Source organism: Xiphias gladius, chromosome 4, assembly GCF_016859285.1.
Source record: "Xiphias gladius isolate SHS-SW01 ecotype Sanya breed wild chromosome 4, ASM1685928v1, whole genome shotgun sequence".
In the NCBI taxonomy this organism is placed as follows: Eukaryota; Metazoa; Chordata; class Actinopteri; order Istiophoriformes; family Xiphiidae; genus Xiphias; species Xiphias gladius.
The window spans coordinates 7,303,156-7,322,635 of NC_053403.1; the positions used below are offsets into that span (position 1 = coordinate 7,303,156).

Below are 19,480 nucleotides of genomic sequence, written 5' to 3' on the forward strand. Positions count from 1 at the left end.
TCAAGCCACAGTGCCTGGAGTTCAGGCTAACAAGATAATTACTGTATTGATTATATCTGGTATGGAGCAAAACGTTAAAGTTGGTAGTCATGAGTAAAAAAATCAAGTAAAATGGAATGAATTCATGGGACCACACAGGTGGAACTTACAACAAGTGTGTCTGCACTCTGCAGAGTTGGCAGCTGCTGCTGCTGCTGCTGCCGCCTCAGTTCTCCAGGATATCCAGGCAGGGTCCACAGAGAGGAAATGAAATACATGTGTGTGTTAGTATGTGTATTTTAAAAACAACTGCAAGATGACTTGTTTAAGGTGTGAATACCGTGGACACTGCACTTTGGTTAACCCTTGTGACCAACTGTACATCTTTTATTTTTTGTTTGAAGCCTGCTCTGTTGTTTTTACTTCTTTGGTTTCCATCCACACAAGTTGGCTATGAGCATTATAAATTTAGATCACTTTTGTAACTACTCCAATGGATGTCTTTCATTAGCCTGTGACAAGTAAGACTTGTGCTTTATAATAGTCATGATGATTTTTATAGTCTTGTTAGTGTGTCTCTGAGGGTCTTTGAACGTGCAATACTACTGTCCCCTCTGAGATACTTTTTCCCAGAGGCTTTTGGAGCTGATTTAACAAGCTGAAACATTTTATGTTACCCCTCGAAAAATATGTAATGTGTTTTTCTATTTAATGTTGCTTTATTAATTGGTCAGCCTTTTAATAGTTTAAAAAAAAATCAGTCCATTTGATTGGATCTTTGTAAGTTCACATGACAAAATGCAGGATGTCCCACTTTAACCATTTCTAATATTTGAATCGGAAAAAAATACATGCAGTCATTAAGTTATGCAAACAAATTCCCTGGTCATAGTTCAGAATTTGCATTATGAAAAGGAAAGCTAAGACTCTTGTTGTGTTCTCTGTCTCAGTATTGCTTTTTTTTTTTGTATCAGGACTCTGTTGTAAAACAGGTCATCGTTCTCAGTTGGATTTTGCTTATTAGTTAAGGATATCAAATAAAACTAGTCCCTAAAGGAAGAGGTGTTACTGAAACCAAAACAAAATTCTGACTGTACAATGTTTTTGGACAGGTTCAGTCTTACGTAATATGACAAGATGTTGAGGTATGTGCAGTGCCTGTTAGCAGTATAATGAAAAATCCGGTCTTGGTCTTCAGACCACACAGTTAGTCTCAAGCTGTTCTCTAAGTGTGTTTCCATTTCTTGGAGACCTGAATCATTTAGCCATTCAACAGAAAATTAATGAACTATTTTGATAATTGACTAATTGTGGTAATCACTTATCCACCAAAAGAAAGTAATCGGCAGATTAATCAATATTGAAAATAATCATTAGTTGCAGCTCTAATTTCTTAATTTGGGTCAGAGATTGTCATTTTATCATTACTGACTTGAACCTTTTAAGATCTTGAACTCCTTATTCTGATAAGCAGAACTTCACTATGTACTTCATTCTTTATCTTTAAAATGTATTTTCTTCTCTTTCAGGCTCACCTTAAAGCTTTCAGACTGTGTCATCTGCACTTCACCGGCCTTGACAAGATACTGGGATCATCAGTGAGTATTCAACTTTGTCTTTTGGGTTTAGGGTGTCCACTGTCTATAATCTGGTTCTGTACACTTTGGGTTACATACGTCAGGCAGCACTTGTGTAGATGTTGTCAAGGTTACTGTTCTTCTGTTGCTCTTACTCTCTCCAAAAAGGTGTCTCACTTGCAGTGAAAGAACCTGCACTACAGAGCTGTTACAGGAGGAAGAACACTATTTTTAGCCTGTGTCATCCTGGCCACCTTCGGTGAAAATTTGCTGGACATTTTTTTTCCCTATTTCAGTGCCTTTTTTCCCCTCTACCATTTATTGACCGGCTGTTATTTGTATCACTTGAGAATTTTTTCATCACACAACTTGGGGTTATGCATGTGTGTATGTGTCTGGTGTTGTTATAGTAAATTTAAAAGGTGACCTCTATAAAAATGATTAAAGCTCTATTATTTTATTCCATTAAGGATTAAATTCCCCCACCTTATGCCCAATTTGTTGTATCCCCTTGTTACTGGTATTGCGTTAGAAAGGTGATATGACTCAGTTTATTGTAAATGTGTTATTCCCATCGTCTATGGTCAAATAAAAAGTTAATGCCACCTACTTGGAAATATGGAGTTATACTGAATAGACGCTGGAAAGATGGTGGGTCTAGCAACTCTAATGTAGTCCAGTTGGTGGCAAAAATCCAAGAGGATAATGTTCTGGTTGTCCCAGACTATAAGTAAGATAAATATGATATAATATAATATAATGTAATATAATGTAATGTAATGTCCAAATTAGGGAATAATATAGATTGTGAAAATGAGGAGAAATCTGTATTGAGATAAAAAAATGGTGAGTAGGTGGCCCTTATCTATCTAGACTGAAACAGCATGTTATGTTACAGTAAATGCTTCACGTTCCCTCTCTGTGTAATTCATTCCCTCTCTCGATTCTGTTTCTTTCTCTCTCACCTCCTCCTCCAGACAGCAATGCTGCTCTCCTTCCCTCCCACACACACACATAGACACATAGATACAGACCCTACTATATTCACACAAGTACGAGGGAGAGAGGGAGGGAAAGGAATGAGAGATGGTGGGGAGAGTGAAAGAAAAACACACCAGGGGAGAGAGACAGAGATGATAATAGAAAGTGGAAAAGAGGAATTTAATGAGACAGAGAAACAGATCAAACAGGAAACTTGTGAAAAACATTAAGTATTTGAGCCTTTTTTATTAGAATCTACCAGGATCCCAAAGTACCACCAGTTCTCAATAAAGTCACTGGATGTCTTATAATTTAGTGCCGTGGAAGTCAATCAATCTGTTTTAAAAAAGAAAATGAATTCCCAATTTGTGATATAAATATGAGAAAATGTATTATCTGAATTTTTGTAAGCATTCTGTTGTATAACAAAAACACATTCAAGGCTAATTTATGTGGATATTTAATACTCAAGCAGTACAAATGCCCTATCATCTTTTTTATTTTAATATTGATGTGATACTGAACCAAGCTGAGTTTCTCTGGGCTTGAACTTGGTCTTAGATTGTACTGGATTTTACCTATTAAAATACATTTTCCTACTGGATCCCATTTAGAGGCCTTGGTGCCTCACAAACATACCTTTGACTCTACATGCAAAGTCAACAGGGTGTACAATCCGTTTCAATTTCATTAAAGGTATTTTTCATCTTGTGACCTTTAGGCTATAAAGATACTAAATATTTTCCCTTGTATCTAAAGGCCAAAATTTGACCATTAAGATATATATATATATGTATATTCTATATAAAAATTTCATTTTTAGTATTTTTTGTACATTTAAAAACAGGTAAATGTGGGGTTGGCTGCACATAGACACAACTGAAAGAGTCCAGTGACTCAGTTAAGAGGAGACCAGCACTAGTCAGTGAGGGTCAGTTCAGAAGGCATCAAATCAGTGAATGAGGCGAAGAAGCATTCATAGTAATATTCCACATAGGAGGAAATGGAAATGGGAATTGAAGTTGAATTTTATTTTCATGTTGAAGGAGGACTGTTGAAACAGGATTATATTTCTTGCATACGGTGATATCTATTGCATCAATTTTGCATTGGTTCTCTGGGATTTCCTGAACAAACTCTTAGACGAAGGTGCAACACTGATTATATAAGGATATATGAATATATGTGGATGGTAAGGATTTACAATGTGCATTCCGTCTGGTATAATAGAATGCTAAATCCACAAAGGCTCATTAAATGTTGCTTGAATGGAAATGGACTCTCTTTGAACAGAACACTCCCTTCCCGTCATATGTTTGCCCTGGTTTTCCAGGTTTTGTTCTGCCCCTAGTGAATGCTGCACAGCCTTGGCAAAGTGTCACTGGTTGTATTACAGGCTGAGATGTGTTTGCATGCACTTAGTCTGTGATTTTAGCGCTTGTATCATTATGGATGGTTCCCCCAGTGCTGCCTCTGCCAGCTGTGTTTCTATGAGTTGGATGGATGGATGGATGGATGGATGGATGGATGGATGGATGGATGGATGGATGGATGGATGGATGGAGGAAAGAAGAGAGTGACAGGATAGTTGCCTTGATGGACTGACTACTCACTTACTTTCTGTAGCCATCTCTCTTTCCTACTTTTCAGTTGCAGCATCTCATCTCCTCCCACATACTCTCACATTGAGTGAGGAATCAATCCTTCTCACTTCCATTATCTCGTGCTATCTATCTCTATCGCTCTCTCTGCCACTTCATTCTGGCCATTCTGAACAAATCGAATATGCTTGCTGTAGGCACAAATGAGCGTGTGTCTCTTCAGTCCCGCAGCAATCATACCACGTCCTCATTAGGTCTATTCTAGTGGCCCGCCTTATCCTGCTTCATCCTTCTCCCTCTATAATTGGGCAATAACCTCTATCTACCTGTCAGGAGGAGCCCCAATACAAATGCTGCAATTTATTCTTTACTGCCACAGGGTTTATTAGAAGTGTTTAGGTTTTGACAATGGCCTAAGAGGAACTGTGTGTCATTGCTGTCCAGTGTCAGTTTCAGTAAATGGGTGTATGCTGACGAGTCGGATCTTATTCAACTTGTCACCACCACCTTTGCATTAAAAATACAAATCTGCATTTACATGGACCAAATAATACAATAAATAGAACAATTACACAGTACTTTCTTAAAAACCTGACACATGTTGTGCATGGCTGTTTCATGCAGTCACTGTGAAAAAAATATGTGAATGTATCACATCCATGTGTCCAAAAAACTAACTGTAACTGTGATTTCTATTTCCCAAAGGGCTTGCAACACTATTTTTTTGTTCCCATTAGAATGTTTTTTTTTTGTTTTTTTGTTTTTTAAAGTAAATTAAGTTAAGTACAACATTATGTGCCAAATTGGCACATAATGAAATGAGGCTTGAAATGAGGGATCAGATCTTTGCAGTTACACTGATTCTTTGGGGAGAAGAATTGTTATGTAAAGAAACAATACATAATTCTCTCAGAAATCAATGAGAGAGCACAGAAGAAGAAAAAATACTGTGTGGAATGTGGAAGCAAAAAACCTTCACCTTTACTCTTGTTTGGGTTCCATTTTGGACTGTTGTTAGAGCCTGTGTTTTTACAAGGTAACAGGGTTGAGTGGCAGTGGACTAAAGTATAAACCCAGTCTTTTAAATTTGTGGCAAGTATGGTTAACTGAGAAATGGCTTCTACTATACAATATAAAAGGAAAGTTTATTTCCCTTTACAGCAGATGTCACAATGTCTTTCACAATAAGAGGTAGAAGCAATAGACAGTAAAAAAAAAACATTTGTAAAACCAAGAGGTGTGTGACATGACCTCCAAGAATAAGTAAAGTCTAGGGAATGTATTTAGGAAACTCTTCCAAATCTAAAAAAAGCTTAACCTAGAATCCAAGCAAGCGTGCCGTGACTTGTGATTGTCGAGCTCTCTAAGACACTGAGGGCAGGTGACTGTCTACAGTAACAAAAACATGCAGGAATTAAAAACCAAAACTGGTAGTATGGAAATGTTGGCAGCAGTCTGCTTTGAGGCTCTGTACTTAAGCTTCTCCTATTTGCGGTAGTATAATTTGCTAATACTGTCAGCTGCAGGTAGTCCTAATGGAAATGAAGCATGTGTTATAAAAACAGCAGAGCAGTGTTAACAAACCCTGCCCTTTAAGCAGATAATCTGCCGTTTATTGAGGTATCGCAGAACCAGTTTCTACGTGATTTTATTTTTTTCTTGGAAAATCTCTCTCACCCAGACTTCAATCTTGAGTGTGACTGGCTAACCCAATCTCTCTCCAACCTGTCACTTCCTCAGGGGAAGCAGGAAGTGGCTGAGATGTGTTTCTTGCTGGAATGTGAGACAGTTTCCTTGGCGGCAGCACAGGCTGGCACAGCCCAGATCGGAAAGCAAGAGGAAGGAACAGGGTTTCCTTACTATATATTCACTGCACATTACAACAACCTGTATTTAACCCTTAATTCAGGCACACCTAAGGGCCCTTTAGGCTATTCTTTGAAATATTGCTTCTCCACCCAAAATCTATTTGTTTTCACGTCTTGTAACTGATTTAAATCAAAAGGTGTTTTCCTGTTCGACTTTCATAGTAATCATTATCTGGCTAACTTGGTCCTTTTTCACAGAATGTATAGGTGGGTTGTTGCTATTATGCTGTTTACAGTAGGACTGATTATGATCTGATCATGAATGAATTTTCTTTTTTTAAAATCTCAAATATTAATGTCACTATCGGCTTCAAGCATCTAGTATTGGTTGGGTGTCATTCCAATTTGTTGAAATTTTCATAAAAATCTTCCTCATAAGAGGCCCTCTCATTTTTAAAAATGCTGTTTTTGTGTAAAAACAGGATCAACACTAATGTTTCCAGGACATTTGCGTAGAGGCCTTTTCCCACGTAAAGCCCTTTATACTAGAAAAGAAATGGTTTGTAAGATGTGCATAAGTTGTGTTGTTAAACATTGTGGCATATCCGACGGAGTACACTGGACCCTGTGACGTCTTGTCTTTTATTTGCAGTTGGCAAACAACAAAACAGTACATCAAAGCCAACATCTGGAATAGAACATATATCTCACAAAATCGACATAAGTTCAGGTTAATGACAACAGCTATGTGAAAGCTATATCGACATGAATAATTCGAGAAAGTTGGAGACGGAAACTGAATTCATGACGCACTGTGGTTGTTTCCATTTATTTATGATTCAGTCGTGGCTTATAACTACAACATTTTAACCAGCAGTCATTCTCAAACTGCTGCGTTATGCAGCTGCGGTGATAAAATCATTATTTTATGCTTGCGATGTCATCTGAAGAAATCACCGTAAGTACAGGTGAATGAAACACACGCTGTTTGATCGGCTATATTGACTTTTAAAATAACAGATCTCAAATAAGGTTAGAGGTGACAAAAGCTCTTAAATTTACTGCAATGCAACCCTCAGTGAGGAGTCTCACACCACTGTTTTACAAAAGCCCCATTTTCCCTGTACTCACAAAGCATCATTTCCACATTGGAGATTGATTGTTTGGGAAAAGCTCAGGTTTTGGGAGGAATATATTGTTTTAGTGTGGATAGAGAGGAGAAATGGAGAAAAAACAGCTGCAGTTTTGAATTATCTGGTTTAGTATGGATGTAATCTAAGATTGACAGCTCATTTGGGAATCTGTTGAATTACTTCAGGCTTCAGTCATATTTCCCTTTCTTATTTGTCATTTGTCATGCTTGTCCTTTCTCACTTCCTGTCCATGTACCTGTGTGTCTGTCCTCCTCTCTCTCCTGACTTAGAAACCACACATACACAAGTATTCAAGAGTGAGCTGCTTTCGTTCTCAGTCCTACTTACTCCTCTCCCTACCGCAGTGCCGTTCCAGCTCACTGTTGCCCACGCAGACCAGCGCCATTTTGGAAATCTGCAGCTCTTTTCTGAATGCTTTAATCCATGGCTTTTCTGTCTGCAGCTCAAGAAGTCACCTGTGCTGTGAGGCAACTTATAACATGACATCCTCATTTACTCTGTGGGCTTGTTTCATATCATTTAAATTGCACCCTGTACTACCAATTAAAAGTGAACCTTGCATTACAGAATTCAAACAGAGCTAGTGAGACCTTGATGAGATGTGCTTGCTGCTGAGAAACATGTAATTATCATCTAAATTTCTGTTTCTGTTCCTGTCTCCTTCCATCTCTTAACCATTGTGTACCAGTATTTTGGAATACATCAAATGCATTCACTTGGTAAGCCGCAGCCCACATTTGCTTTGGATATATAACGATTTTAGGTTGATTCACATTTTTGTTGTTTTGTACACAGGAAAGTCCTTCTATATAAATTTTCCTTTCCGAAACTCGCCACTCTTTAATTCACTTAATTTCTCATCTTTTCCGTATCTCTTCTCCATATTCTTTCTCAACGCCCTCACTTCAATCCCTTTCCTTATCTCTCTACAGTACATCAGCCTCCAGCCACCATGTTAATTACACCACAGTTCTTTTTCTCTGTTATTCACCACTCTGCTATTTTTGTCACCCTCTCTTCTGTGCCTGCTTTTTTGCCAGCATTTTGCTGGGGTCTGCAGTGGCTGTTGATATGAGGAGGGAGCGTGTACTGGTGGCCAATTCAACAACAAATGGTTGTTTAGCGTCATCTGATTGGCACAGATTAGAGGGCTCTTGGTGGTGGTGCGGAGGTGGCTCTTTGCAGAGGACTAGGCGGCTTCATTGGTGCTGTCTGAGCACAATTGACTGAGCCATTTGCCCAGAATGTGTTTTACGATTTTAATGACATTTACCGCTATTAAATGTAATTGAATGGATGAAGACCGAAAAAAATAGGTTAGAGTGCTCACAGGAAGCCAAATTTCAAGTGATTAATGGTTTTATTTTTAACAGTGCCGCCTCACTCTGAGGTCAGAGCAGCCTACAAACAGATGCAGCAGACCTGACAAGCAGGAGTGGAAAAAAAAATCACTTAAATGCGTTGCACTAGTCTCTTGAACAGTTTGGCACTGATGTACAAAACTTCTTAGTCATAATTCAGAGTTCCCCAAGGCTATTTAGATGTCAGCTGCCATCTTAATAGCTGAACACTTGCCTGTATGGTTGGATATTTTTATATACCTTGGTGAAGGCACATTTTATGGGGGAAGAGTCACTGAATTCTCTTAGTTTTTTGTTTAGTTTAACCAAGTTTAATTAACTAGTCTTGACAAGTGCGCCGTGTACTCTGCCAAAAGAATCATGCATCTTTTGGCTAGTATCACACAGATACCAATACTGCTGATAAGTGCATCATTCAGATGCACATGCACACATACACATCATGCAGCTACTGCCAGATCCCTCTGAATCTGAGGAGCCTGAACAGTGTCCTTCAAGCATGATGCCTGCAGCTTGGTTAGTTTCAGTTGTTTATTTTTAGGCACCAAAGCGCTATAGTAAATGGATTGGAACCTCTCAGATAGGACCCTCATTCAGTCTGTATGCACCTGAGTGCATGCGTGTGCTCTACGCTGTTCACTTATTTATTGTTTCATGGAGACACCCAAGAGTGAACAAGGTGTGATAGCATGCGTTTTGCAGTAAGTCTCAGAAAGTGCCAAGGTGTTTCAGAGAAAGAAGCATCTGCTTGTCAGCCATGCAATGCTGAGATTCTTGGCAAATTACCTTTTCATCGAATTAGCCCATTAGCCGTTTTGCTACTATGTCTATGTCCCATTTAGGTTTAGCTATTGCAGTTTAAGATACTGTATTAATCAGTGATATCTTTATATTTAATTTCTATTATACTACACTTGATCACTGACTGTTAACACAGCTAGTTCATGAAAGAAACAGTGCGATTTAAGACAGGAAGTGTGTATACAGCAAGGACTCCATGGCTTATCAGACAGAAATATTTGCACCACAGACAGGCACTTGTAACTTTAACTGAAAAATCATTCAGCAGAATGACGTGGAACAGAAAAATCTGCATGGCCCAATATCCCACAGTCATAACAGGTGCAAGTTCATAACTGAACCTGCACCTGGTGCACAAGCCATACACTGTAAAATTAGGGCTGCGGAGGCTGAAACAATTCATTGTGAAGTAGATTCAAGAGGAGCTTTCAGTCACCAGTGGAACATGTTTGGTCTTCATCTGACCAGTAAAATACTTCATGCTCAAATCAACCAGTGCAGTCGCCACAAATGTGGAGCCATTTGTATTGTCTGTCTATAATATTATTAGGAAGAGCAATGCAGAAAACATTTCGAATAACCCGACCTCAAGTGAGGACATGTCCTCCATGTGAAAGTATTGTCAGCCAGCTATGAAAAGTGACATCTCAAATGTAATGCTTGATAGTTTGAGTTGTGAGGTAATGCAGTTGCATCACTATTATCCGCCTATAAACAACAGATCAAGAATCTATCAACCTATCTACCATCCAGCCTACCCCTACCTTCCCAACATCCTCGCTGCTTGCCACAAATAACAGAAAAGCCCGTCATTAGGGCAGTTGGCCCGATTCACGCAACCCAGATACCACTGTCCTGTGTGAAATGGTTTAAAACCAACTTGACGGTGAAGAGCACCTTTGTTCAGTAGTTAATTCTGTGGGATTTTGGCTGGATGTGAATCAGCAGCACTTACAAGTTTAGTTCAACAGAGATTGAACTGGCATTGCTAAAGTAATAGAAATGCCTGTCAGTATTATACAAACCAGTGCAACAAAAAAGACATCACCAAAAGTTGAGCTTTGTAAGCTCCACAGAGGTTGTATGTAATGCTGTGTTGTTGTATTGAATTGTTGGACAGATGTTTCTCTTGTGTACATATTTCTTTTGCATTAATACTGTATTTGGTAAATAACATTTGCATGCCTTTTCTTCATCTTCACTTTGTGAATGTATTTGTTCTGTGCTGTAAAAGAAACAGATGTAAAAAGAAAAAGAAACATCTCTTGCACCATGGAGGTTCAGCACAGAGGAAGGGAGCGTTAGCCACCTGAAACACAGTGGGAGGAAGGCAGGAGGTTTGTTGTGTGTGTGTGTGTGTGTGTGTGTGTTTGCGTGTGTGTGTGTGTGGGGATGAAACAAGTATTGCTGTGGTGCTGTTGCTTTGCTTAAACTGCTTTTAGTGAGCAGAAGAAGTAGTCATATATGTGATGCTGAGGTAAAATCTTCCTTCCTGTTTACATGTATTTGCAATGTACTGTTTTTTTTCAGCTGTTTGCTGTAGCAACAGTACAAACATGCACACACAAGCTTGCATGCAGGGGAAGGCGGCAAGGCCATAGCTATTTGTGTCATTGTTGCACAATGTGGTCCTGAAACACTAAGTGGCACTTATCCTTAGTCTCTCTCCTCTAAATCCCTGTACTGTTTTTTTTTTTTTTCCCCTCTCTTTCCTATCGCCCCTATTTCGTCTTCTCCCCAGAGAGAGAGGCACCATCATAGCTGTTAATCCAGAGGGATGGGCTAAGGGATGTGTTAAAATGTTCACTGACATATGTGACACTTAAAAGCATTGAAAACAGTGTGTTCACAAGCTCAATAGCAAACGTCTGATAAGGGAGGTAAAGTTTCAAGTCTGAATGCAGCGTTCTAACAGGCTTTTTAATCAATCTGCATTTTGTACTGCATTTCCATGACAAAAAAGAACAATAAACTCTAAAGAGTGGTTTAGGTTAGAGCAGATCTATCTGTCTGTTTATCTATCTATAAATTCTGTTTATGGGAAACAAATTTTTGTTTTTGCTATTTTAAACACCCAGTTGGGTGTCCATCTTCCCTCGGATTTGGTCTGCTCTCACTGATATAAGTGGCATGGACAAAATATTAACGCCTCCAAGATGACATTGAAGTTAAATCAAAACCTCTCTAAAACTGTTTCAACTGAATGTAATGTTTGCAGTGCAGAAAAGTTTCCCCAGAAATTGATATGATTGGATATAAAACAACATAATCCAAAAGAAATATATGACGCTGTCACCTACACTGAGTGGCTTTACTGTTAAAAGATATGCAGTTTACACTGACTTCACTTAACACATGTAGTTTTGTTATGATTTCTGTATCATATGATGATCTAGTGCAAACCAGGTTCGCCACTTGCCTGAGGGAGATTTGACCATCATCAGTTGATATTTCTGCATCTTCACATCTCTAATGATTCTGAATATAATAAACTTGATTTAGCCAAGATGAAAGAGTTAGAGGTCGAACCTAGCTGCGTACAACTTTGTTCCTTCTTTGTGATTCAAGGTGATTTGTGTGTATAAAAGATCCAGACATCCTCAGTCAAAAGAGAGCTTTTTTTTTTCTTTCTTTTTTTTAAATCAATGCCAGGTAGGAATATTTTAGATTTTTTATAAAACATGTGCACATGTCAGCTTTTGTGAAATCCAAAAAAGAGGATCTTTATAATTTTGCGAATGACAATCAAACTAATAAGTTTCAAGGGAGTCATGACGACTTGGGTCACATGTTTGGAAACGAGATATTACATATTTGTGACTCAGTGCTTCAAAAACATCTGTTTGACTAATGAGACAGTCAAAAGCTGCTGCTAAAACGGAGATGTGGGTATGGGTAAAAAACAGTACACATTTAAGACTTTACAGATGAGGCTATAACCTTGAATGTAGCACTGTACAGCTCTCTGGTGTAGAGCAGATCACACCCCTGGTCATTACAAGCTGTTATTTGAGGAATTCAAAGAGAACATTCTTGTCAACATCTGTCTTTAGAGCCACTGTACAGTGTTAAGGGACATTCTTGAGGTCTTTTTAAAGTGCTAATTTGTTATAAAACTGTAAAGATTTTATTTAAGATTTGTTTAATAAGATTTATTTAATAAGATTTTTATCGATATATAAAACCTTTTTAATTATCTGGAACAATAGAAAATTCACATATTTCACTATTATGTGACAGCCACTTACTGTAGCTATTCTTACACACACACACACACACACACGTATAGACCCCTCTCTTGTCACTCGGTGAAATCTCTGTGCTAATCTCCTCCCATTGCCTTCGTTACCATTCTGGGATAGGGGAGTGTGTGCCGTAGAAGGCTTTCACAATTTCACACTTGAGAGAAAAAGACAACACCGGCAGACTTCAGAGCACCCAAAAAGCCCCTTTTACATTTCACTGAGCCAGAGAGGAGACCCCACCCCACTGCCGAGCTCTGCAGAGGAACCAAAAACAGCAAAGCACATTTATCTTTCCACACGATTACAATTTCACTTTGAAAGGCTCTGACCTGAAACTCTAACACTTTAGAGCACCGGCTGCCTGGCAGCTTTCAAAGAGAATAATATTTGATTTATTTTTTTTCTCCTTATCTTCCCTTTGTGTCTTGGCCTGCCATTTCCTCATCTACACTCCAGACAAGCTGAGATGAAAAGCTGTTTGGCTTTCAAATGCCTGCATAGCATTTAAGAACACGAGGCCGCTGCTTTAACATGTGTCACATGTGACGTTTGACACGCCTGCATTTCATTCAAAAGTTTTGTTTTGGGTCGTTGGTGCAGAGCAGTCATCGCTAATGTTTGTGAATCGCAATTTCACAGAACACTTGAGACTGTCATTACTACTTTGAAACATTCTGCATATACTTTTATATTTAGTGAAGTTTGAATATGACTGAAGAGGTTTGTGCTTTGCCATCTACATTCACATAAATATTGGACCGCCTGGAAAACTGAGAGCCACTAATGCCCGCGAGCCTGGGAAAGATGACTTGGGTGAGAAAAAATATTGTGATGCAACATTCCTCATCATCTGGGTCCTTTTGTTTTTATGTGAGACAGAGGAGGAGACACTTGTGGGTGCACACCGAATGTCTGAGTCACAAACTGGATCTTCCCCATGCTGTTTTGGTCATATAGCTCTTACTTGCAGTGGCTTCGCACCCACTTGTGAATGAATGCATGTGTGCGTGCACACAGATGTATTGCCGTTACGGCCACACCTATGCCCGGCAGCATCTTGGCAGCAGGTGTTTGCGAGGACAAGCTGTCAAAGTTTGAGTCAGTGTGTCTCTCTGTTTATTTGTAATTGGCATTTCCCCCCTGCAGCTCCTGTTGCACCCCCAGCCATCCAGGAAGAGGGCTTTTCTTTTGAATTTACACTCGAAAGGTTCCGTTAATTGTTTTCTTTGTCCTGAAAGTTTCTCCTCTTCTTCTCCTTAGAGAGCTTTGTCTGGGTCTGAAACTGTTTTTGTTGTGTGCCTGTGAAACCCATTGAGACATTATTATGTGTTGTCAGGATTGACAAAAACATGATGTGACTTGTCTTGTCTCACCAGTCTGTGTGGTAATGCTGTCTGGGAAAACAGGTGTAATGTTAGACAAAGATGTGGTAACATAAAAAAAAAAAAAGCACAATTGATACTGGCTTAACGATTTCTGTCTTTCCTTAATTTTCTTTTACATTCTTTTTTTTTTCTTCAGTCCCCTGCTTCCATATTTCTGTCGTTAGATAACTTCTGTGATTGAAAGGAGGTGATCTTTGTTAAACACGGGCCCAGGAAAGACTATCAAGTTTTTACAACTACAATACAGGCTGATTAATGAATACAGAACACTAATTCACTCTGCAGTTGCCTAAAAATATTAACCGGTTCTGAATTAAATGGATGATATAGGGGTTAAGTCTTTGTACCCAAGTCACACTTACAAACACGCACACACACATACTTACGGAACCTACTCCTCAACTTTTTGTGCCCTCTCTCTTCAAGAGCCTTTCTATGACTCAGTCTCGGACATTGTTCAGCACTACCTCTCTACTACTACTGTCAGTCCGTCAGCTCATCTGGTCTGCAAGGATCAGGTGTGTATGACTCATTGTGCACTGGATCAGACTCATAGTCACACAGTGCCCATACTGGCACCACCTGTTCATCTTGACAACAGCCTTTTAGCCTGTAGCAGCCAGACACATTTTAAACAATATAAAGCAGCACTATGGATTACATATTTTTAAATCACCAGGGTACCAATAATGACAACATCATGACATAGTACTTATTAGTGAATTATTTCATTAATATTGCCATTTATTTCTCATCGATGTATTTGATCACATTAGGGGTCCCATAGTTTCCTATGATTTCATAAAAATTAAATGAGATACAATTGTAAATGCATACAAAGGCTCCTGGAAATGGCTGTGTAATTTTTCACTTATAGAGAAAGATAAGATGGCGTTCACACTGGTTCGTGCCACTTGATTCATTTCCAGCATGTGTGAAGAATAAGGTTTCCGATTAATGAATATTTACTTTAGTTTAATTGGAGCAGTTCTTTCAAGGAAATTCCACTGGAGATCAACAATTACTTATAAGCTCAACAAAACTAATTACATTCCAAAACTGCCTCAGATCTGTGTTTTTAATTTACCTGAAAATATTACCAAATTACATAGTTCGTCTAGGAAACTTGCTAGGTAATTAACCCATAAATAACAAGTCCTTGGGGCATCCACAATCACTCAACTTTACACACAATCTATGAAAAGATTATGGCATCATTAGTGTCCTTTAACATATCACTGCAAACTAATTGCAAGCTATCCTGCTCCTTATAGCACCTTTTGGGGCAAGACAGGAAACCAGGACTATTACTATGAAGTTGTCTCGGCATTTTCCACAGTCTTATTTGAGCTAACCATTCCTTCACATATCAACCGGACACCATAATAACTTGCACCGTTGTCTATCACTATGACACTGGTCATGGCATTATAATTACCTCACTGTTCATTAATTGATTATTTGGAAAATTACAATGACATTGTCAACATGGGATTTTTTTATGGAGGCTTTTCTCAGAATGTTCTAAAATGCTTCAAAGGAAAAGTAAGCAGTTGCTTAGTACAAAGCAATGACAACTTTGTGTTTATATAAGATAAATATTTTTACTATATATTTTCAACAAGTAAAGTAGTAATCAATTTTTGGCAGCTTCCAGTGGTTACATGCAGCCATGCAAACCCTCTGTTCTACATTTGTAAATTTCGCTGCTGTCACTGCTACTGTTTCTGCTGCCACCACTACTAGTATTATTACTCCTGCTATTGCTGCTACGGCTACTACTGCTATTACTTGTTCCTTGGATTCCAGAAAAGTACTAAAAATGTGTTTTATGAGGCTTCGGCAGGCTTGAGTTAGTCAAATTAAGTATCATCCTAAGTTAACAGTCTTTTTAGTGCAAAATTCCCTTTGAAGGGGATTGGTTATTAAACTCTCTCTCCTATGAATTACAAGATTTGTATCTGTAATCTTTTGTAATGTTGTGTTTATGGTCCCAGTCACCATCGTCTGTAAGATGCAAATAAGTCCCTCTGTTGACAGTTTCCAGTTGACTTGGCCAGCAGACAACCTCAGCAGCACTTAGCTGCATTGAGCGGTGATGCCACATATTTACCTCAGGAATTGACCTTGTTTAGACACTGCTAAAGGTTACTAAGTTATCTGAGTGTAATTGGTCCTTTGCGACTGCAGAGAGGCAGGCTACACCACGTTAATTTGTTTCAATTCCCAGTCTCCCAGCCTAACATACAGTATAATCCTCTCCCCTCTCACTGTCTTCTCCAACTCTTCCACTCTGTTTTTCTCACTCTCCCCGACTCTCATTAAAGACTACTACCCAGTACTCAGTGAAGAAAGAGAAGGCAGTCTGCAGGTAGTCGTTTGGGATACACTTTTTTGTGTGATTTCAGAGGTGTCAGTGTTTGTATGTGTATCAAGCATGCTGTAGTTTAACTGACATTGCTTAGCTTTTTGTTTGTGAAAAACAACCAAGTAGTGGTGAATGTGTATCAGGCAGTGTCGAACTATATGACTGACTATGTTTTTTGGACCAGTAGTCTTCTATCCTGTGTACTTAGTTTTGAGCTCGGCAGTTCCCCAGACCATGATGTGGCCACAGGGACAGGTGCTTCAATTACGTAGTGTCCAATCAGTCATGCTAAAATAACTTAAAATAACTAGGAATGGGGTGAGCTACTCTTAATCGGAAAAAGATCACCTATGGAATATCCGAAACAAAGAACTGTGTAGTGGACTGTACATTTTCATGTACAGTTTACGTGCTCAGGAGTCGCCCCTTTAGTCTTTTAAGACTAAAGAATTGTATAAACAGTATTTGTATATTCCAGGGAAAATTTAAATATTTTCTTTTTAAAACAAAGAACAGTCAAAGAATATAAAATTGGAAGAATGAAAATTAGATTTTGCTCTTTTTTGGTGCAAGAAGCCATTTATGATCCGCTCCAAAGTGAGTCATGTTGTGAGTCAAAAAGTTTGACGAGTTCAAATTATTTTGCAGCCATATGAGAAAACCCCTCTGTGGAGGTTCATCCATATTCATGCTCTTTCAGCTGCACAATTCACAATCTCTTTGAGAGTGAATTGAAATTGTTGAATTATTATAAACCCAAGATGATTGTGTATCTGATACACACTGATACACTGATACACTTCTTGAGACAACTCACATGACTGCTTGTGAGCTTTGAGATAAATTTACAGTATTTTTTTTGTCTTTCTTTTTTAATGTGATCTCCAACAGAAAACTGAAAGGCCTCTTTAGGATATAAAAATGTTCCCACAACACAAGCCTCTGCAGTATGTGTCTGAAAATGGAAATTTCCCAGTCAGACACACATACCCTCCCCAACACCTCGCTGTGAAACGGGGGAGACTTTGAGTTTCTGCCTTTTATACTTCAAACACTTAAGTTTTTAAAGCCAAACTGAATCCCAGACTAGGATATCATGCTGCTCAAACAGCCCCTACCTGAACAACTCACAAACAGTGTTAGAGGAGAGTAGATGCTGTAATGTCATGAGTACTGCCCTCAGGGCCCCAGACTGCTACTATAAAGCACCTCAGATCTTCTTTTAAAGGGTCGGTTCACCCATATCACAAAAAACATTTTCTCAGTTACTAGTAGGGATATCGATCCATGCAGATAGTTCTGGTTTTGTGAGATATCTTTGAAATTGGGAGTGAATGCTGGTTTGCGTTGCTTAAAGCATTGAAAATTACATTTAAAAAAAAAAAAAAAAAAAAACACAACAGTAATGTTTCTTTACCAAAACAATGTACTGGTTTCTCTGGATAATCAGCAGAGGTAGAGGTAGTTCGATTAAAACTGTTGACAGTGAGGAGTGTGCGAAGGGAGGGGCAGGGAAGGAATCAATCACCCTGTTCTCTTTCTCTCTCTCTCACCCAAGCGTGTACATAGGCATACCCACAGAAACATGCACTATACCTGTCCTTATCTCCATGGTGATACAAAGTGTGGTTTGGAAGAGAGAGGTAGCGCACCATTCTGGACAAACCAGTACACAAACACATACCGAAGCAAACTGAACTCTCTCTCCTCAGCTATTTTGTTAATGGCTGTGTAAGACAATAGGCATCACATCATTTTTGACCGGCTAAGCTAACTATAAATGTAGATTTTTGTAAATACAGTATTGTTCTATATTTAAATATAGATATGTTAATATGATATATTAATCTCCTGAGCCCCTCAAGGGAAAATCCCCATTGTGTGGACTGTTTAAGTGCTGTCCAAGGTCTTTGAGAGTTAGGTCAAGATTTATCAACTTAAACATCCCTACGTGCTTGGAACCGTAGTGTCATGGCTTGTTTGATGTAAGGAAGACAAATTCAAATAAGACATAGCTCCCTTGGTGAGGAATCAAATCCCGGAGCCTCTGTAATTTTCAAAACCTCTTGAATTTTTTATTTTTTATTTTTTTTAATAAAGTCTAGCTGGTACTTGACAGAAAGATATACAGTGACTTGCTTAAATGAGTACTCCAGCAATGGTATAGTACTTTTATAAAGTTAAAGGGCTCTAATTGGACAAATTAGAAAATGAATGGTCACGATCAATGCGGTAGATGCCCTAAATATCTTGAGTTTGAGTCCCTACGTATGGGTCAGGCTACAAAAATGCTGGCCTCTGCAATGCCTAACGTTTTTTCGTTGCGCCCTTGTTGTCTGGCAAATGACCATGTCTTTTAAAGTCCACTCATAATGTTTTGTAACAAAATCTTTCTATGAAAAAATTGTAGTCTCCAAGTCCAGGCCACAAAGCCCTGTTGATCACAAGGGTTATTTGGGCAAAGTGCTCTATAGATTCAGAGCAGAAGGTAATTCTTAATTTTCTCGGGCTGTGTAATACTCTGCATGACTGATAAACCGGTTTTGGTGTTTAAAATTGGTGGACTTTCCTTTTGAGAAAACATGAAGCTGTGAATTGAATCACTGGCTTTAAGTGGTCTAATGTGTGACCCTGCAATAAAAGTGGAAAACTACAAATATAGCCTCATTTAGATTGTTGGTTTTGGTTGTTTGCCTGTGTTATGAACATGAGATGACAGGCCTCATTGTTACAAATTTCACAGAAACACTGTAGTTTCTCATTGCTTACTTTATTAGTTTGGCTATTTGAGTAACTGAAATTAAGGTAGGATTTGATAATGTATAACATGCAATGCCAAATGCTCTCTGACTTTTTCTTTGATTCTTCCTTTTTACCTATACACTCTCTCTCTCTGTACTGTTATTCTCAGTTGGTGGTCGGTCCTGTCCAGACTGACTGAGTTCCCTTATGGCATGATTGCAGTGCAGACTGCTGTTTAGAGACTTGAGCTGTGAAAGCTCACCATCAACACATTTCTTGCCATCAAGCTCAAGCTACAAAAAGGTATAGCTTCTCTACTGCTCTTTGATTAAAAAGAAAACAAACCTATAGTCTTTAACAAAGTGTTGTGTGATGGCAATATTTGACAATCAGTATTTGATTTTTAAAAGTTAATAGCAAGACATCTTTGCAAAATCTCATAAGCCAGAAGTTAAGTAAAATTTTACAAACTTAGATG

General features: G+C 38.6%; 1 protein-coding gene across 8 annotated transcripts in view; it reads left to right on the forward strand.

Annotated features, from left to right (window-relative positions):
• The window catches only part of sipa1l1 (signal-induced proliferation-associated 1 like 1), a 78,184-nt gene that overhangs the window by 25,759 nt on the left and 32,945 nt on the right, over nt 1-19,480 (forward strand). For all 8 annotated transcript variants that reach the window (XM_040124863.1, XM_040124864.1, XM_040124859.1 and 5 more), the window contains 2 exons: nt 1,509-1,577; nt 19,172-19,305. The gene's annotated coding sequence lies outside the window, so the exon portion shown is untranslated. The remainder of the gene's footprint in view (nt 1-1,508; nt 1,578-19,171; nt 19,306-19,480) is intronic.